The sequence below is a fragment of the Bos taurus genome, chromosome 9, assembly GCF_002263795.3.
Source record: "Bos taurus isolate L1 Dominette 01449 registration number 42190680 breed Hereford chromosome 9, ARS-UCD2.0, whole genome shotgun sequence".
NCBI classification, from domain to species: domain Eukaryota; kingdom Metazoa; phylum Chordata; class Mammalia; order Artiodactyla; family Bovidae; genus Bos; species Bos taurus.
Window position 1 is genome coordinate 15,417,069 of NC_037336.1, and position 21,966 is coordinate 15,439,034.

A 21,966-nucleotide genomic window follows, 5' to 3' on the forward strand; every position below is an offset into this window, starting at 1 on the left:
AAAACTCCATTTACTACATTGAATTAACCTACACATACATGTATATGCATATGTGTATGCATGTATAATTAAAAATATAGTGATGTTACATAAATGAAGTAATTATTATGTATCACAAATATATTTATATTAAACAATATATATTATATAAATTAAATATATTTATATTAATTACATATTACTACACATACTTCAGTATGTGAAGGCTTAGATACTCTTATACTATAATACAGAACAAAGTAATCCATTGCTAACATCTGTATATAAAACAGTCATGAATGCAGCTACTTCAGTTTAGACTAACATAGAGCTGTGTCATATTGGTGACTCAAATACCATGATCAGCATTGCTCTGTAATAGAATATTCTCCAAAATAAAAAACATCTTCGGTGAGAATCCAGATGAAAGACAGTCTTCTCTCAATTTATGTGATATTTTATTTCGGGAAAACTCAGTAAATGTTAAAACAGTGCAAAAATATTTTAGATATGATCCTCATCTCTACTGTCTTCTCTAAGTTCGCTACTTATTTTGCCTTCTATGTATCATTAATGGCATCAGAATAATTTGAAGTAAAATGTAAAATGCTCTTTATATCCCTTCCCACAGGAGTCATATCAGTTTGAATTGTCCTTCTAGACCTTTGTTTTGGCTGCATTAATTTTATTGGATCATCACCTTTAATTCATTATTGAGTGATTTCAGGTGAAATACTGAAACTTAAATTGAGTAGAAAATACAAATAATTAGTGAAATAATGAAAATATTTATTCTGATGTAAATTTGCAAATGTGATAGTTGTAAATATATGTAGTTCTTTTAAAAATAGCATATGGTTCACAGATTCCACTCAAATTAATAGTAATTCATTGCAACTGATAACAAATTTACTACAGGAATCGTATTTTGTCTCCACAGGTGTTATATTGTTAGCTTTTTAATGGCCATATGTGTTGCAAAATGCATAAATAAACCTTTTATCTATAGTTTTAGAATATTGAGATCCCAATAATCTGCTCTATTTTGAATATGAGTTTAAATACAAGAATTTTTCTTTATCTTATGAGAGATTTGCCCCAGATGGAGATAATCTAATTTTTACCTTCAAGGAGATTGTGAGTATCAAAATGAACAGAGGTTAGAAGTAAATTATTGCTGTAAGATATGTTAATTAGTTTTCCACAAAGATATACTAGAGAGAGATTGTCATGAAGATACATAAAGAGGTATGTAGTTGAAAAGATGGCCAGAAATAATTTTATCATGTTGTTTATTATTATAGCATTAAATATGTGTTGTGCTCTATTTAGTATCTGCTGGAGTAGGAAACGGCAATCCACCCCAGTATTCTTGCCTGGAAAATTCCGTGGATAGAGAATCCTGGCAGGCTATAGTCCTTGGAATCTACTCTTTTTCATATACCTTTAGTTTTATAGACATTTTCCAGTGACTTATATGTGTAATTGAAAGCAAGATACCTTTTAGTTGACTTTTCTGATTTTTTGATGTCACATTGACAGTTCAGCTGAACCTTGACAGGTAACAATATAAAGAATCTAAGTGTTGTAAAAAATGGTAGTGTAGATAGCTTTGCCTAAGAAATATATAGAAACGTAGACTTAGGAGATATCCAGGTAAGTTAGCAATGCTTTTCCTTACGAAAATTTTCTGTGAAAAGGATTCTGCAAAATGCTTTTTTACTGGCCTTTGCTAAAGTGTGTATATATTCCAAGAAATTGATTAATGAACAAAAGGGAAAGAAATGAATGAATGTATGTTTTAACTCACGATACATTTATCTATAATTGTTCCTCATCAGAGCTCCAGTATTTATATTTGGACACCAGATGCTAAATGTTTTCTCTGTGAATAAAATTTAAAGGGAAAAAAATCAGTCAAAATTACAACCTGAACATTAAAATGAAAGCGAAAGTGTTAGTCACTGAGTTGTGTCTGACTGTTTGTGACCCCATGGACTGTAGCCCGCCTGGTTCCTCTGTCCATGGAATTCTCAGGCAAGAATACTGGAGTGGGTAGGGGGATTCTCTTCTCCAGGAAAGCTTCCTGACCCAGGGATCAAACCCGGCTTTCCTGTCTTGCAGGCAGACTCGGTCTGAGCCATCAGGGAACTCCAAATTGCGTAAGATAAAGAGATTATATCTGAGGAAGAAAAGGTAGTGGTGAGGACATGACTGAAATTAGTTCAGAGACAGCCTGGAGCACTGGGATTCTGAAGGGCTGGGAACTCACGGAGTCACAACCGTGTGTGGAGAAGTCAGCTCTGTTCAGAAGTGGATGAAGTTACAGATGTATTTTTGGTTGGAGAGGCAGAGTATTGAGAAGTTTCACAGCTTATTGCATTTTTTTTTTTTTCCTGTCAGGTAGACATTAGGTCATCACAAGTTTTTGTAAGGTAAAGGTGATATTGGGGCCTTACTGAAATTCCACAGTTGGGAGATGATATATGGACTGTATTAGGGGTCTTGTGATTTTAGGAAACATACAGATAATTAAAGCAAATTGTCCAATTACCTTGTTCAAGGATTTGGATTTTAATAATATTTACTTGACTTTGCAAAAAAAATTTAAATTAATTCCATGAGGTTAGGAAGTAACTATACATTTATCTATATGCTGTTGCTGCTAAGTCACTTCAGTCGTGTCCGACTCTGTGCGACGCCATAGATGGCAGCCCACCAGGCAGCCCCGTCCCTGGGATTCTCCAGGCAAGAACACTGGAATGGGTTGCCGTTTCCTTCTTCAATGCATGAAAGTGAAAAGTCAAAGTAAAGTCGCTCAGTCGTGTCCGACTCTTAGCGACCTCATGGACTGCAGCCTACTAGGCTCCTCCATCCATGGGATTTTCCAGGCAAGAGTACTGGAGTGGGATGCCATTGCCTTCTCCGCATTTATCTATATATGTCTCTTAAAAACAGAGTAAGAAATGGTCATGATTATGACATAGAATCTGTAAAAAGTAAAATAATACCATTGGTGAAAATACTATGCTAGTGATGGTAGTGAAAGGGGAGAATGAAAGAAAGTCTTAGAAACTTGAAATTTCATATTCTGGGAGGGCAGGATGTTTATGTATGGAGGGTATTATAAACACTTGATTGAATTTGCCCAAATTTTGTATAAAATTATGTCTATTCCTCCAGTTATAATAAATAGTAAATAAGAATTCAAATGTTTGGCTTATGAATCCTAAACTTTGCAACTGAACCATTTTGAAGAAACTAGGGTTCAGAATAAGAGCCACATATTTGGAGAAAATTTCAGGGGATTGAAATTGATTAATTGAAAAAGAAGAATAATGATGTGATTCAGACATGTTTTCAAATACAGAAGACAATGATCACTTATCAGACAGCATTTTTTAGTGGAAACAGAGGAAATCTTGCTTGAGTTGCATTCTGAGGGATTTAGACCAGTATGTTAATTCAGGTTCAGTTTCAGTTCAGTTGCTAAGTCATGTCCAACTTTTGTGACCCCATGGACTGCAACATACCAGGCCTCTCTGTCCATCACCAACTCCTGGAGCTTCCTCAAACTCATGTCCATTGAGTCGGTGATGCCATCCAACCGTCTCGTCCTCTGTCATGCCCTTGTCCTCCTGCCTTCAGTCTTCCCTAACATCAGGGTCTTTTCGAATGAGTTAGTTCTTTGCATCAGGTGACCACAGTACTGGAGTTTAAGCTGCAGCATCAGTCCTTCCAATGAATATTCAGGACTGATCTCCTTTAGGATTGACTGGTTGGACCTCCTTGCTGTCCAAGGGACTCTGAAGAGTTTTCTCCAACACCATAGTTCAAAAGCATCAATTCTTTGGTGCTCAGCCCCATGAGTCGCAGCACGCCAGGCCTCCCTGTCCATCACCAACTCCCGGAGTTCACTCAGACTCATGTCCATCGAGTCAGTGATGCCATCCAGCCATCTCATCCTGTGTCGTCCACTTCTCCTCCTGCCCCCAATCCCTCCCAGCATCAGAGTCTTTTCCAATGAGTCAACTCTTCGCATCAGGTGGCCAAAGTACTGGAGTTTCAGCTTTAGCATCATTCCTTCCAAAGAAATCCCAGGGCTGATCTCCTTCAGAATGGACTGGTTGGATCTCCTTGCAGTCCAAGGGACTCTCAAGAGTCTTCTCCAACACCACAGTTCAAAAGCATCAATTCTTCGGCGCTCAGCTTTCTTCACAGTCCAACTCTCACATCCATACATGACCACTGGAGAAACCATAGCCTTGACTAGATGGACCTTTGTTGGTAAAATAATGTCTCTGCTTTTGAATATGCTATCTAGGTTGGTCATAACTTTCCTTCCAAAGAGTAAGCATCTTTTAATTTCATGGCTGCAGTCACCATCTGTAGTGATTTTGGAGCCCAGAAAAATAAAGTCTGACACTGTTTCCACTGTTTCCCCATCTGTTTCCCATGAAGTGATGGGACCGGATGCCATGATCTTTGTTTTTTGAATGTTGAGTTTTAAGCCAACTTTTTCACTCTCCTCTTTCATTTTCATCAAGAGGTTCTTTAGTTCCTCTTCACTTTCTGCCATAAGGGTGGTGTCATCTGCATCTCTGAGGTTATGATATTTCTCCTGGCAATCTTGATTGCAGCTTGTGCTTCATGTAGCCCAGCGTTTCACATGATGTACTCTGCATATAAGTTAAATAAGCAGGGTGACAATATACAGCCTTGACCTACTCCTTTTCCAATTTGGAACCAGTCTTTTGTTCCATGTCCAACTGTTGCTTTTTGACTTGCATACAGATTTCTCAGGAGGCAGTTCAGGTGGTCTGGTATACCCATCTTTTTTAAGAATTTTCCACAGTTTGTTGTGATCCACACAGTCAAAGGCTTTCGCATAGTCAATAAAGCAGAAGTAGATGTTTTTCTGGAACTCTCTTGCTTTTTCTGTGATCCAGCAGATGTTGGCAGTTTGATCTCTGGTTGCTCTGTCTTTCTATCACATAGAGATAATCACTATTGTTGGCATATCGTTGGGTGATCTTCTAGTATTTTTTTTGTGTGTATATGTGTGTGCCTATATATTCTTCACAAAAATGAAATTAAACTCCCCTTCCCCATGTCCTTTTTGGAAAGCCTTAAAAATTACATGCATTTCCATTTTTGTACAATGATTTGGGAAATTTCATTTATATACCTGGAATTTATGAGTTGGGTCCTCTGAGTATTGTTGCTGTATAAAGAAAAATAACTACCTTTAGATACCAAAGTGTTGTAGCCCTACTTAATAATTACTTGATAACTTAAGTAGATGAATGTCTATTTATAGCCCAAGGCAAATGTGTTCTTATTATGGTATTATAGGTATCATGTAATACATGTTTATTGTTTTTTAATTTCGTATAACAAAATGGTTGTGAATTGTGTATTTTTCTAAGGATATAATTAAAAAGCATGATAATCCAGTATTTTTGCACCAACTGGGATGAATGAATTTATACTAATTTTGTGTGTTAGTTATTTATGTCCCACTCTTGGCAACCCCATGGACTATAGCCCATTAGGCTCCTCTGTCCATGGGATCCTCCAGGCAAGAATACTGGAGTGGGTTGCCATTTCCTTCTCCAGGGGGTTTTCCTGACCCAGGGATTGAACCTGGGTCTCCTGCATTGCAGGCAGATTCTTTACTGTCTGAGCCACCAGGGAAGCCCAGATATGAATTATAGCCCTGTGCAAATTTAAAGAATTGTTAGATTTCCTTCTTATAATCCAACAGTTTGAAAAAACTTGCCTTTTACTTTTTTTTTTTTTAATATTAATAGTGTTTTAATCAATATGGGCTACTTGCTTTTAAGTCATGACCAATTATTCATTGTCTGTTGGCTACTTATGGGCTGAAAAACAAGGTTTTCATGTATCATCTTTATGTTCTCAAGAAAATAGGAACTTAAGTATCCAGTACAGCCCCAGGAATGTTTGTAGTTGCTTTACATAAAGAAAAACAAAAAAAGCTATAATTAGGAAATAATTTTTAACCTCACACTTTGTAAACCAAATTCTCTAACTGGTATTTATGCATTTATGCTGTTAATTCACATTTGGATGATAATCTTTAGTCCTTTAAGACTCTAGAACTTAATTTATCCATCTCCCTATCCATTCACTAATTGTTGGCACCAACTGTGTCTGAGGAACCTTGCTAGGTGTCAGACACTGAATCAGGATGAATTCTGCTCACCACCGTTTATAATATGCCATATAAAGAGCTGCTGCTGCTAAGTCGCTTCAGTCGTGTCCGACTCTGCGACCCCATAGACGGCAGCCCACCAGGCTCCCCTGTCCCTGGGTTTCTCCAGGCAAGAACACTGGAGTGGGTTGCTGCCTTTTACTTTTGACATTCTTTTTATTTGCGTAACTTTATGCCACCAAATTGCTGATACCCTTTTAGATTTTTTTTAAAACCAGTGTTAGAGAATGAATGTAAGTAGTATTTTACGTGGCTATTGACATCTATAAATATTGAAATATACTGAAGCATCATGGGTGTTTCGTTTTTTACCTTTCAAAAAATGGCTTCTTAAGTAATGGTTAGAATTTTGTGGTGTAATTTAGAGAAACCAAGTTTTCCCCTTTGCCTTTTTTTTCAGAGCTAAGTCTTGCAGCTTGTAGAATCTTAGTTCCCCAGACAGGAAGTGAACCTGCACCCTTGGAGTCCTAACCACTGGACGGTCAGGGAATTCTCTCCCTTTATCCGTTAACATCCCCTCTTCCCTGAAACCTTGGGGGATTATTTTGCTCTAAACTGTGCAAGAGTGATGCTTAGTATTATCATTTATACAAGGTAAAGGAGGTGCTGTTTTGCAGTCCTTAGTTTCTGTCCCAAGAGACCATGTGCTCTCTATAGTAAATATGATCCTCGCAGGACTTGAAGCTGTGGCTGCTGGGTTGCCAGTGGTCAGGCTGGAGGCTGCACAGCTGCTGGACTGAGCAAATTCCTGTCTGGTTATCAGCAGGTAGGGAAGAGTGCCTGCAGGTCAGCTCTGGGTCGGGAGTCCAAACAGAAGGTGCTGCTGCCTGGGCTCCGGGCTGGGGGCTGGGCTGGACTTGGTCCCTGGATGCTTCGAATGGGATAGGTTGGCAACTGTCCAGATCGGACATATACCTTCTTGGGTTCCAGGCCTACCTTGGCTTGTCTTCCGGCAGCATGCAGAGAGCAGCACCCAGTGGATGCCTGGCCCTGCAGGAGACCCGTCTCCTGCCCTGAGAGCCTTGCTGCTGATCTGTGGCTCCTTTGTGAGTGCTGTGACCTCTGGGAGGTCAGGAGGTGCACGTGACTTGTCAAAAGGATCCTCTCCTTTTCCAGTTAGGCTGTTCGAGGCTCTAGCTTTTTCGGTTGTTATTCGTTAATGTTATTTTGTTATTGGTTAACAGTTTTGGTGTTTAGCAATACATTTGTTTGAGGGACTATGGCTTGTGTCAGAAATTCTTAGGACTACTTTTATAGACCCGTGAAGGTGGCTTTTAAATGGCCTTAACTCATGCATTTGTGGGAACAGTAACATTCGCAAGTAGTTTGAGTCCTGACCTGCAGAGCACATTGGCTGTCAGCTGCTCAGTCGTGCCCGCCTCTTTACGACCCCATGGACTGTCCTCTGTCCATGGGCTTCGCCAGGCAAGAATACTGGATAGAGTGGGTTGCCATTTCCTTCTCCAGAGCACATTGGAGTTTTGTTTTATTTTCCTAGAATGTGTAGCATGCCGCTGCTTTAAGGTTTTGTTCTGCTCGGCTTTACTCTGTTTAGAATGGGTCTCCTTTGTCCTGGTCCTTGTCCTTGCTGTGTCCCCCACCCCAGTCTCACCCAGTCCCTCCCCCTTGAATTCTCTCAGCACTTCTTTTAAGTGTTTCTCTGCAACACTTTTATTTACCTGGTTTATTTACCTGGTCTTTCTCCTTCAGTGAGTTGTGAACACTAGGTTTATTCTTGTGTGTTTAGGACCTAAGACTTGGCCCTGTTTAATTAGATGCTCAGTAAATGTTTATTCAGTGAATAATTGAATCACAAATTTGGACTACAGATATATTGTCTGCTTCTTTGAAAAAGTTTTTTCTCCAAGTAGAAATTCTAGGTCATCTTGTCAACCTAAAACCTCTTAGAAAATTACTTTAAAGATAACTTAAAAAAAAATTTCCTGATTATTAAAGCAGGTGAGATTGGGATAGTCAAGGGTTTAATGAACCCAGGTACCTATAATATTGCTTAAAAAAAAGAAAAGCCTTGAAACTAATGGTAACGGTAAGAAAGATCTGTTTAAGGAAGGTGAGACTTCAGCTCAAAGAACCCTTTCTTTAATAATTTGGAGGATGTGGTGCAGGATACATGGTGGAGACCAGGTCTGCTTGTTTGCATAACTGTTAGGGTTTGATCAATCATTTTGAAAAATTAGAAAGCTAAATGTAGTAATTTGCGCATATTCCGCCTTTTGACCTGCATCCTGAAGTTTTGTGTACTATTTTTCTTGGCCTGAACAAGTTTACCAAGTAAGAAAGACTGTTGTAAACACACATACATGTATAGAACCAGTTAGAGTTTCCATACAATTTGTTATGTTTTTAAATGAAAGTTACTTTAAAGATAACTCTTTTCTTTCTATTATAAAAGCAGTCACTATCCTTCAGAAAACTTGAAAAATATGAAATGTGTAAAGGAGAAAAGAAAACTCATTTATAATGGCACCAATTAGAAACAAGAAGTATTCATACTTTAATATACATATTTTTAAAACTTTATTAATTAACTCTTATTGTGAAATCAGGTAAGTATTATGCTGCACTTTCTCTTTTCCTAATTAATGGTAATTTGTCCTACATTTATTTTGGAGCATGGTTGAACAGTTATTTTAAAACTGTAATATTTAATCATTTTCGTTTTATCACACAGTAAAGTCTGATAGTTTGGATTGTTATTAGGGAAATTTTATTTTTTAATTCCTCCATACTCTTTTTTTTTTTTCCTTTTGGCTATGCCACACAGCATGTGGGATCTTAGTTCCCTGTCCAGGGATTGAACCCATGTCCCCCACAGTGGAAGTGCAATCTTAACCACTAGGGAAGTCCCATTTCCACTACTCTTTTTTTAAAAAATAATTTATTTAGTTATTTTTTGGCTGTGCTGGGTCTTCATTGCTGCATGCAGGCTCTCTCTAGTTGCAGCAGTTGGGGGCTGCTCTTGGCTGAGGGCTTGGGGGTCACATTTTGGTGGCCGCTCTTGTGGAGCAGGGACTGTAGGCTCCTGGGCTCTGTAGTTGTGGCTCACGGGCTTCATTGTTCCGCGGCATGTGGAATCTTCCCGGAGCAGGTATGGGACCCATGTCCCCTGCTTTGGCAGTCAGTTTCCTAACCACTGGACCACCAGGGCAGTCCTCCTCTGCTCTTTAGTAAAGCCTCATAACATTTTTTTGAGTAATATCTTTTTCAGTGTATTCATTTTAATCAACTAGCAAGTGATTTGCCACAACAAAACAGTATACTTCCAGCTGACATTCCCATGGACACCACCTTTTCTCCCTCTAGAAACCAAGCCTTGTTTTCAGTTTGGTGTGTATACTTCTGTTTCTTTTAGTGTTATTTATAGTTTTATGCTTGTCATTTTGTGTGTGTTTTGTGTATTTTGACATGAGTACTCTGCAAAATGTTTTTCAGTTTTGTTTTTTCATGTAACCACATGACTTACGTGGCCATGTTGGAAGGTTAGATCTACTTTATTGCTTTTAATTTGATGGTTTTCCGTAGTCCAGGCATTATGTAGTTGTTCAGCTGTTTTCCTTATTGCTAGATACTTAGACGGTTTGTAGTTTTTCTCTCTTACTTATAATGCTATAGCGAATAGCCTTGGTGTATCCTAAGAAGTGCTGATTCAGAGAATTTACCACTCCGTAGAAGAACTTGATGTTACTGGATTTTAATTTTTAATCAGTGTAATGCGTGAAAAAAAGTATCTTGTTTAATTTTATGTAATAATATCTTTCTTAAGGGGAAATATCAGAATTTAATGAAAAAGATGGGTGATAAAATGTGGATTTCTGGTGTAATTCTTTACAGAGACATGTCTGGCTATTTGAAATACAGACTTGGTGTTTGAAAGGTAAAAAAAAAATTGTTTTGAATTCATCATTTTGTATAAAGAAACACTTACCCTACCCCCAATTCATTTTAGTTAGTTTAGGTTTCATTTGACTTGAGCTAAAACACAGGGACAAAAGTATTTTTTGCCTTTCAGTTTTTAGAATCAAATGTTTTAAAGTCTTAAGACCTTGAGAAATGTCCTCAAACTTAAAAAGGTGCAGTTTGTTTAATAAAATATGGAATAAAGATATATTTTTGTGTAGAGGAATGGAGAGATAAGAATACATTTTAGTTTGACAAATAGACAAGTAATAAATTTACATTAGAATTCAAATACTGTAATTGAGTGTAGCATTTGCAGTGTTAAGTTTAAGCATTTGTACATGTATCAGTGATTTTTGGTTAGCACTGGCATGGTCTATATGATAAGCAAACAGAAACAGATACGAGTATGGTATTAAAAGGACCTGATCATAAAGTCAAAGAAGGTGATGGCACCCCACTCCAGTACTCTTGCCTGGAAAATCCCATGGGCGGAGGAGCCTGGTAGGCTTCAGTCCATGGGGTCACTAAGAGTCGGACATGACTGAGCGACTTGACTTTCACTTTTCACTTTCATGCATTGGAGAAGGAAATGGCAACCCACTCCAGTATTCTTGCCTGGAGAATCCCAGGGACAGGGGGAGCCTGGTGGGCTGCCGTCTATGGGGTCGCACAGAGTCGGACACGACTAAAGCGACTTAGCAGCAGTGGCAGCAGATCATAAAATACCCAGCTAAGTGTGTAAATAGTCCCCTCTGACATGAATTTTACTTTTTTTTAAGTGTTTTTCTGTCTCCATTATTTATGGTAGTCAAAGCCTAAAGCATCTTACACATACTGTACAGTACATTTTCTAGTGTATTTTATGATTTCTTAAGAATTGAGCAGCAAATGAATTGTTTACTTCTTTTTAAGGTGTTTAGTTTCATATGACTGATATTGGTTTAGTGAATATAAATAATAGGAATAGCTCTGCCTACACTTTTCTTATTTCCTGGTGGAAAAAAATAATGCTTTAAAAAAGAACCAGAATAAAAGGTAATCTTTCCCCTGTGTTTTTGACTGCCAGTTAACTTTCTTGAATTATTTTTAAAAATTTGATTTTTATTTTATATTGGAGTATAGTTGATGTAGTTGTGTTAGTTTCAGGTATACAACAATACCTTTGTTAATTAAGTTCTTATTAAAAATGCTTTTTTAAAAAAGATGAGCACCTTTATTTATTTCTTTTTAAATTTTTATTTTGTATTGGGGTATAGCCCCAATATCACATTGTTGTGATAGTTTTAGGTGAACAGCAAAGGGATTCAGCCATACATGAAAATATATCCGTGCTCCCCCAAGCCGCTTTCCCATCCAGGCTGCCACATAACATTGAGCAGAGTTCCCTGTGCTGTACCGTAGGTCCTTGCTGGTTATCCATTTTACATACAGCAGTGTGTACATGTCCATCCCAGACTGCCTAACTATCCCTTTCCCCTGGCAACCATATGTTAATTTTATAAGTTTTGTGAGCCTCAAGATAAGCACTTTTAAAGCCAGTAGTTGTCTTTCATTGTAATACTTTATTGTAATGTGTCAGTTTTACTTCAGAAACCATTTTGTGATGTTTGTCAACATTTCTGGGTAATGGTAAAACTCATTTTTAAATTAGGACACTGTGAACGTGTGATGTTAAAACTCCACTTAAGCATATTACCAATTTTTTGTTCTTTACGGAGACAAGATATGTTCCGTAGAGATGAACTAGTAATGACACATACCTGCTTTCTTGAAAACTTTTAGCATCTGACACTATCGTTTGTTCAGATTCTAACCTTAACATACAGCTGTTTAGTCATTTGGATTGAAGAGGGCGTTGGCTACATTATTTGATCAACAAATATTTAATAATTCCCTACATACGATACATTCAGTGCTGGCAGTATATGAATAGGCAGGACACGGAAACAGAACTCTAAGTAAAGAGGTTAAAATTTAACAAAGCACGAAACAAAACAGAAACTGACGCTGTTCTGTAAAGCTGAAAGCAAATCTAGAGGAAGGGACACCTGATTGTGAGGATTATCAGGGAGGAGTGCTTTACTTGATTCTTGAAGCTGTGAATAGAAGTAAATGACACATGAATGAAATGAAGACTGTAGGGAAAGGGGAGTGTGAATTGCGTGTCTGTGGATGGGCGACTCTTCAACGTGTTTGGGGAGCAGAATACATGAGATGTGTCAAAGCGACCCCAGCAGAAGTTGACCTGTTCAGGCTGGTGAAAGGGAGATCGTCCAGGCTTCCCAGGTTTGCAGGATTGTATGTGTTTCTTCTAGTGTCACTTGGAGAAACTGTTTCTTTGCAAGATAAGATAAGACAAAGGTACGGGAGGGTGAGGCGTCACCTAAACCACCGGAACAAATGAGCAGCAGTGCTGTAGTTCAGTGAGACTAATTATTCTGAGCAGCCTCACTCCAAATATTACAAAGTGCAGGGTGGCTGATGGCGGAGGTCACTTTGCGGTGGGTTTCCCAGTTCTCTGGCTTTAATGGAATTTTCATAAACGCATTTGCTTTGCATTTGGATCTGAATTTGTGCTGGGCATTTTGTTGGATGTTAGTGATAGGTTGAAATACAATTCATATTCATTAATTACCTTAATTTGTATCCGCTTAAAATAGCTTTATGTTGTAGTTTTATTTTGGTTTCTGTCTCTTCCTTACCCTTATATTCAAGGTGACGGTACTCACTCTTCTTCCGCAGAATCTTGGTGTGTTTTTTTTTTTTTAAACTTTTCTCTATAGCTGGTTAGAAAGAAAAGTAGAAAGATGACTTATGGTTTATCATTTAAATCTGGTGGTGGTTACAGATCTCTCATTTCCCCTTGCCCGCCGTCATTGAGTTCTCAGTGCTGTGTGAGCTGCTGTTTTCCTGGCCAGTGTGTGTTGCCCTGGTTGTTCAGCTTTCATCCTTGCTGATAGCCCGTCCCGAGATTCATGTTTCTCTTCTCTTCTCTCCCTTTCCCCTTTTCAGCCTGTTTTCCACCTGTCCTTGTTTCCTTGCCCCATGTCTATTATTTCTGTGCTAACTATCTCTTAAGCTGAAAATAGAGATTCTCTGTTTGTCTGACCAAGCGTTCTGGCTGTCTTCATGAACCTCTCTGAAGTGGATTTGCTGCAAACCTAGCTTTTCCCAAAGAACAAGCCATAGTCTTAGATATCCTCTGGGGGTTTTTTACTTTTTAGTCTTGCTTTCCTCAAAGTGCCTCTGGTTTTCTCCCAAAGCTTTAGTTTTCTCTGTCCTTTGGGAAACTGCCTGCTGGCATAGGTTCTTGTTTTGATTTCAGGTGAGAATTTCTGATTGGATGCACTGACCTGGGAACCCCACTTGTGAAATTAGGACATTGAAACAGCCTTGGTTTCAGCGCGCCTCCATCTCTGCTGCGTTTTGGTGGAGCCCTTTATTGTGCTAATGGAATATTTTACAGAGGGGTGTGCTGTGTGTGCTCATTCACTTCAGTCAGGTCTGACTCTCTGCGACGACACCATGGACTGCAGCCCGCCAGGCTCCTCTGTCCTTGGGGATTCTCCAGGCAAGGATACTGGAGTGGGTTGCCATGCTCTCCTCCAGGGGATCTTCCCAACCCAGGGATCGAACCCACGTCTCTTTAAGTTTCCCACATTGGCAGGTGGGTTTTACCACTAGCACCACCTGGGAAGCCCCTTACAGAGGGGTATTTCCACCCTAAGATGGCATCTCATAGCTGTCCTCCCTGCGTCAGTGGTGGGGACACATGCCATAATCAGACAAGGCCTGGGGCTGTGTCAAGAGGTCAATAAAATCGATTATTTTGACAATAGCAGTAATTCTCTCCTACTCAAGTCTAGGATCTACCCATCTGTGGTCATTTTTATTATCATTTAGCGTTCACTAGCCGTTTTGAGAGAGTTAGAAATTTCTCATCTAGACTGGAACACAGTTACATGATCTTGACTCATATTTGTGAATCTCCTAAGTCGGGGACAGAAGAAGGCAGGCATCAGATGTGTTTAAGGGCTGCATCAGATTTCTGCTGTAAGGTGAAGGACCGGGTGGAAAAAGTTGGGATGCGATTCTTGTTCATCAGAGTTTGCCTTCAGTAGGGCCCTGGAGGAAAGACTGTCTACATAAGTGGTTAAGATATCCTGAAGGGATGTATTTATTTGAGGGGTTGGGAGGGAAGTTTGAAATAACTAGGGCTGGGCACAGAGAAATGGAGGTGAAGCTGAAGCCAGACATAGTGTAATAAAATCAGTCTGGGGAAAACCAGCAGACCACAGGGTGTGACAGTAAGAAGACCAGAGAGGGAGAAAGGTTCCTACTTTAGGAGGCAAAGAAAAAGAGAATGGAGCTGGGAAAGAAAGTACCAGCCAACTTGAGATGGAAGAGTACTCATATTTCTGTGGTTTGAAACCATTATAGAGAAAGTGAAAGCTACCTGCTGTTTAATTTGTTAATCCTTGGAACTGGGAGGAGAGACCCACAGTTAACAGAGTAGGGGTCCGTCTGTAACTCATTATGTGTTAATACTCAGTGCATTCTTCTGTCCTCCAAATATGTATTTTTCATCAAGTAAATGTAAATTTTCATTTATTTATCTAGTGGCTTACCCAGTAACTATTTCATTGAGTGCTAACCATGAGATTTTCCCCAAGTTAATCATTTGAAACACAGAGTAGCAATCTTTCTCATCATGAAGAAGAAAGTCATAACTCAGTAACTGGAAGTTCTGCTAAAGTGCCTTCTTTGGGGGAAAATAGAATTGTGTAGTAATTAAGATCACAAATTTTTAGCTTGTCAGATTTGTGCATCTTTTTCTTTGTGTTTCATCTTCCTCCCTCCCCCTCACGTTTAAAGTTCTTCCCTGTTCTGAGGTCATAAAGATAATCTCCTGTAAAACTTCCAGAAGCTTTATTGTTTTCTTTTCACATATAGATTTGTAGCTTACCTGTATATAATTTTTGTGTTTGATGTAAAGTAGGTATGAAATTTCATTTTTTCCCAGACGTGTTTCTGTTTTTCTAGCAGCATTTGTTGAAAGGGGAACCTGCCCCCTGCGTTGCTTACTCCTCTGGGTTGCTGCTTTTGTTGTTAAGCAGGTGTGCACGTATGCTTCCTGGTGCTCGGATCTGTGGTGTTCCATTGGTCTCTTTGCCCATGTTCCGTTCTCACACTGTCTTGTAGCTTTATAATAAATCTTACCTTCCCATCTCATTCTTCTCAAAGATGTCTTGGCTATTCTTGGCCTTCACATTTCTGTATAAATTCTAGAATCAGGTTGTGAAGTCCTAAAAAAAAGACCTATTGGAATATTAGTTGGGATGCATTGAACGTAGAGGTCACTGAAGAGAACTGACATCTACACTGTTGAGTCTTTAGTGTTGAGTCTTTGCATTTAGGATCATAACGTGTTGCTTTATTTAGGCCTTTGTTAATTCCTCATGATGGTATTTTATAGTTTGCTCTGTAATAGTCTTACTTGTGTGTGTTTTTCTTTTTTAACTTTAATCTCAGACTTTCATAAAAGTTTTTTTTTTCTTTTTCTTTTTTAAATTTTATTTTTAAACTTTACAGTATTGTGTTAGTTTTGCCAAATATTGAAATGAATCCGCCACAGGTATACATGTGTTCCCCATCCTGAACCCACCTCCCTCCTCCCTCCCCATACCATCCCCTTGGGTCGTCCCAGTGCACCAGCCCCAAGCATCCAGTATCGTGCATCGAACCTGGACTGGTGACTCATTTCATACATGATATTGTACATGCTTCAATGCCATTCTCCCAAATCTTCCCACCCTCTCCCTCTCCCACAGAGTCCATAAGACTGTTCTATACATCAGTGTCTCTTTTGCTGTCTCGTACACAGGGTTATTGTTACCATCTTTCTAAATTCCATATATATGCGTTAGTATACTGTATTGGTGTTTTTCTTTCTGGCTTACTTCACTCTGTATAATAGGGTCCAGTTTCATCCACCTCATTAGAACTGATTCCAATGTATTCTTTTTAATGGCTGAGTAATACTCCATTGTGTATATGTACCACAGCTTTCTTATCCATTCATCTGCTGATGGACATCTAGGTTACTTCCATGTCCTGGCTATTATAAACAGTGCTGCGATGAACTTTGGGGTACCTGTGTCTCTTTCCCTTCTGGTTTCCTCAGTGTGTATGCCCAGCAGTGGGATTGCTGGATCATAAGGTAGTTTTATTTCCAGTTTTTTAAGGAATCTCCACACTGTTCTCCATAGTGGCTGTACTAGTTTGCATTCCCACCAGCAATGTAAGAGGATTCCCTTTTCTCCACACCCTCTCCAGCATTTATTGCTTGTAGACTTTTGGATCGCTCCACCAGAAAATTACTAGAACTAATCAATGATTATAGTAAAGTTGCAGGATATAAAATCAACACACAGAAATCCCTTGCATTCCTATACACTAATAATGAGAAAACAGAAAGAGAAATTAAGGAAACAATTCCATTCACCATTGCAACGGAAAGAATAAAATACTTAGGAATATATCTACCTAAAGAAACTAAAGACCTATATATAGAAAACTATAAAACAGTGGTGAAAGAAATCAAAGAGGACACTAATAGATGGAGAAATATACCATGTTCATGGATTGGAAGAATCAATATAGTGAAAATGGGTACACTACCCAAAGCAATTTATAGAAAAGTTTTAAGAACAGTGTTCTTTACAAAAATTCCTGTATTTTACAAAAATATCCTTTACCGAGATTCCCTAAATGAACACCTTACCACATTTTCTTTATTCCCCTCATAATGCTTACAGACAGAACCCTGTTCCTTTACCCCTAAACACTTCTGTATATATTTCCTAATAACCAAATGTTATCTAAAATTTTCAGATCATAATCAGAGTTCATGCATAGCAAAAATAAACCCCAGATCCTAAGTTGTATTTGGTCATCAAGTTGCTTTAGTCTCCTGTCATCTTTCTTTGTATTTCATGACCTTGAAATTTTTGCATAATTCAAGCTAACTCTTTTGCATGAAGTCTCTCAGTTTACGTTTGTCTAATGTTTTCTCATGGTGGGATTTAGGCCGTAAGTTTTTAGAAGGGGTATGAAGTACTGACTAGAATTTTGATCATTTGATTAAGGTGGTATCTGTCACTTTACATAGAAAGTTACTGTTTCTGCTCTGTAATTAGGTATCTATGGGGGGATGGACATATTCTAAAATAGATTTATTCCTCGGTATTTGGTGCTATTATAAATGGTATCTCAGAAATTGTTTTTTAAAGATTTTTTTTATTGTGGACCATTTTTTAAGGAGTCTTTATTGAATCTGTTACAATACTGCTTCTTGTAATCACGAGGCATGTGGGATCTTAGTTCCCTTACCAAGGACTGAACCCATGCCCCTTGCATTGGAAGGCAAAGTCTTAACCACTGTACCTCCAGGGAAGTCCCTGGAAATTTTTAATTTTTAAACTATTGTTCATGTGCAAAAATGTCATCCACTCAGTACATTGATCTTTATTTCACACATTTACTTAACTCAGTTATTGTTCCTATAATTCATCTGTAGATTTGAAAAGTATCTTTTTGTATATAGTCAGGTCTGAAAATAAGATTTTTATTGTTTCTTTTCCACCCTCCATGTCTTTTGCTTTTTCCTTGCCTTACTGAATCTGCTAAGACCTCAGCTAAAATGGTGAGGTGGTGGTAACAGGCTCCCTTATTACACAGTGTCTGTTTTTAAAGGAGAAACTTTCTGTGTTTAACCAATACATATCATTTTTCTTTTTTCATAGTTGGTTAGATCAAATTAAGGAATTTATGTTTTCTTCCTAGTTTTCTGAGGGTCTCTTTTTTTTTTTTTTAAAATCACAATTGACTGTTGAATTTTACCAGGTGTTTGTAGTGTAAATGAATCCTAATAGTTGATTAAAAAAAATTCAAGTTTACAGAGGTATAGTTTACATACAATAAAATTCAATTTTCAAGGAGTATAGTTTAAGATTTAGAATAGCTCCCTTTCCTCCCAAAGTGCCCCATCCTCAGCTCATGATCCCCTCCACAATCTGATTCCTGTTATTTTAAATTCATTTTGCCTGTAAATGCTATCTAACACTATATATTCCTGGTGTCTTGTGTATTTTTTTTTAATGCTTTTGAGTTTCATTCCTGTTGGCTATCAGCACTTCAGTCTTATTTATTACTGAGTAGTTTTCTATCGTATAGATTTTTGTTTATCTGTTCATCTGTCAGTGGTTACTGGAATTGTTTCCAGTTTGTGGCAATTAAAAAAATTGCTGTAAACATTTGGTTATAAGTCTTTGTGTGGCTATTTCTTTTGGGTAAATTCCTAGAAGTAGGATTTCAGATAGTATGGTACACAATATATGAGAGTTCTAGTTGTTCTGCATCCTTGCTAACATTTGGGAGTATCATTTTGTAAAATTTTAACCTTTTTAGCGGATGCATAGTAGTATTTCATTGGGGTTTTAAGGTGTGTTTCTCCTATGATTACAGTGTTGATTATTATTTTCTGTGCTGCTTTTGCCATCCATTATACTTTTGAGTATCTTTTCATTGATTTTTAAATATTGAAACAAAGTTGCATTCTTGGAACAAATGAAATATGGTTGTGATACATTGTACTTTTATTTATTACTGGATTTGGTTTGCTGATGTTTGTTTAGGATTTTTGTATCTATGTTTGTGAATTTTATCATCAAGTTTGCTCTTTCGTCAGGATGAATTGTGGAATTCTTTGCATGAGGGCTGTGTAAAATATGTGTTGGTTTAACTCCTTGACTGTTTTCTTTTGAGAAAATACTGGCTAAATGAAGTATATAAGAAAAGTTGAACTATTTTCATATTTTATGACAAACATGTAGGACTAAAAATTTATTTCTGATGCCAATTTTATTTCTGGAGTATACAAGGTATAGTTAGTTCTGCCAATCCTGTGCGTTGCTCTCTAAATCCCTCTGTGTATCGCAGTATTTATAGAAGGTGTGTTGTGCCCTTGGCTTGAGGATACACATATATGAATCAGATGTCCTCATCATTAGGTGCTTCAGTTTAGGGGGAAGAGCTTAAGTGAACACTAGTATAATAACATTTTCTCATGCTTTATTGGAAGATTTTATGTGGGATAAAGTGGGACCAAATATGAGGAAGAGTGGGGGGAAGAGATTGGGCTGAGGCAGGAGAAGCTTCAGAGAGAGCTGACGCCAGAGCTTTGGTTCTGGAATGATCTTGTCAGAGGAAGCTGATCAAGCAGTGGCTTGGGGAGTATTATGCTTGGGTTGAGGATGGCTGGAGAAGGAGGTGAGAAAAAGTAGTTACCCAAAGAAATAAGCATTTGCCATGCTATTAAAGAAATGAAGACAGTTAAGGCAATGTGATATTCCTTCATATGCAGCGTAGACTTTAACTGAAGACAGTAATGGAAGGTCCTCTGTGTGTTACCACCGGTTCACCCGATGGGCTGAGGGAGGCGGCCGGAGGCTCTGCAGGCTCACTTGCCATCCAGATGACTGGATCAAGGCGCAAGTTGTAATGCGTGTTACGCCTTTCAAACTTGAGCCAGGCTCTGCAGTCCATTGCTGTGTTTCACTGAATCTAAATTCCATCCTGCTAAGTCACTTCAGTTGTGTCTGAGTCTGTGTGACCCCAGAGACGGCAGCCCACCAGGTTCCCCCATCCCTGGGATTCTCCAGGCAAGAACACTGGAGTGGGTTGCCATTTCCTTCTCCAATGCATGAAAGTGAAAAGTGAAAGGGAAGTCGCTCAGTCTTGTCCTACTACTAGTGACCCCATGGACTGCAGCCCACCAGGCTCCTCTGTCCATGGGATTTGCCAGGCAAGAGTACTGGAGTGGGGTGCCATTGCCTTCTCCGAAATTCCATCCTAATAACCATCAATTCTAAAGTACATAATTATTTTATGTGCTGTTGAAAGAGAAAAAAAAAAACACTACCAATTAAGTCATGACACACCATTGATTGCTGAATAGATCTTAGTTCTAAACATGTTAGCACGTGAAAAAAGTACATGTTATGATTGTTGAGATATGTGGTATTTCGTTTAATCCTCACAATAACAGTGTTGGTAGGTGTCACTCCTTTGTAAATCACTGTATTGTGGTTTTTCAGAGTGGCTCTTATTGGATATTCAAACCTGTGGTTTTGATTCCTCAAATGCTGAATTACACAACACTATAATTTAGTTAATTGTCCTTTATCATTAAACATTTAGTTTATTTCTAAGATTTTTCTTTGTTTTTCTGTTTTCTTTTTCTCTTCATTGTCTTTTTTTTTTGTAAGTACTTTACAGAATTTAGCTAAACTTCTCATTATTTTCTTAAATATAGATGCCTAGAAATAAGAAAAGTCTAAGCATTCTTAAAACAGCATACAGGATCTTAGTTCCCCAACCAAGAACTGAATCCTTGCCCCTTGCAGTAGAAGCAGGGAGTACTAACCAGATCTGCAGGGAAGTCCCTTAAGACTCTTGAGTTGTATTGCTTTTCAGAACTGTAATACCAGTTTATATTTTTCACAATGATGCTTGAAGATATAAGTTCCATCATAACTTCTTTAACATTAGTTATTACAGTAAAGGTTTTTTCTAATTCTGTAGACAAGAATGGCATCTCATTTTAATTTGCATTTTTCTGGTTATTAGATTGAAGACTTGTTCACATTAATTTTTATAGGAGCTTATCATTGATGTTAAGTTTCTGGATTTTTTTAATGGTAATAAGTAAATTATAAAGTGAAGATTCAATTATGCAACTGTTATGACATTTTTAATTACTAGATTTATTTTTCTTCTGCAGTAGCATAATGGCCAAATTTTTAATTATAAAAAATAATCGTTATAGTTAGAAAAATTTTGGAGTCCTATTGAATTTCTTATTTTGATCTGTTGCTCAATTTGTGTGTGTGTGTTTTTTTTTCCCTTAGATGAGATTTTATATTTTGAAGAATTAATGAACTTAATATGTATAATGTTTATGATCCTATTAATGGTAGGATAAAATTGTATCTGCTGTGAAACCTGAATCTCTGAAAAAAATTTAAATTATAATGGTATATGATTAAAACATAATAATATATATTACATTAGGTGGTAAAAATAATTTTGGCACTTAATAATAGAGAGATACTGTAAAATCTTTTCCTCTTGATTTTATTCCATTACTAAAAGTACTTCATCAAAGAGTCTGATTTTTCAGCTGATATAAGAATGAAAAAAGTATTTTTCATTTTGATATAAGAATCTTAGATTAATTATGAAGCATTTGGGTTGAACATTTAAAAAGTTTTCCCTTGAGCCACACTATCTGCTGTTTCTGAATGGCTGTCAGCAATCTATTTAGAAGTGGATAGTTGAATCTTTTTGGGGAGCAAACAAAAATTGAATGTTAAGTAATATATATTAAAATGCAGAATTTTCTTGTGGCTCTGATAGAAACCAATTTTTGAAAGGAAGTTGAAGGGCTGGCACAGTTTAATGGAAAAGCAAATGGATGGACAAAGAGTAGCCTTGTTCTAGTGTCCAGTCTTCTATGGCTATGGATGAGTCACTTAACTTTTCTCTGCCTTTGTTTTTGGAAATGAAGACAATAACATAGGTCATTGATTGTTCATTATTGCAGAAACAGTTAATTCTGATATTCTGCTGAAGAGTTGGTCCACCAGTCTCTGCTGTTACTTGGTTCTTGGTTTTTAAGTTTTGACTTAAGATGAATTTATTGAACGGCTTGATCCGATCTAGCGTGTTCTGGCCGGTTTTGCTCTGTTGATATTAATGGGGTACAC

General features: G+C 37.8%; 1 protein-coding gene across 12 annotated transcripts in view; it reads left to right on the top strand.

Moving 5' to 3' along the window:
- The window catches only part of MYO6 (myosin VI), a 158,830-nt gene that overhangs the window by 19,266 nt on the left and 117,598 nt on the right, over positions 1-21,966 (top strand). Inside the window, exon 1 of one of the 12 annotated variants that reach the window (NM_001206072.3) lies at positions 12,181-12,424. The exons of the other annotated variants lie outside the window; for them this stretch is intronic. The gene's annotated coding sequence lies outside the window, so the exon portion shown is untranslated. Of the gene's footprint in view, positions 1-12,180; positions 12,425-21,966 lie in introns of those variants that run through there. 12 annotated transcript variants of the gene reach the window in all.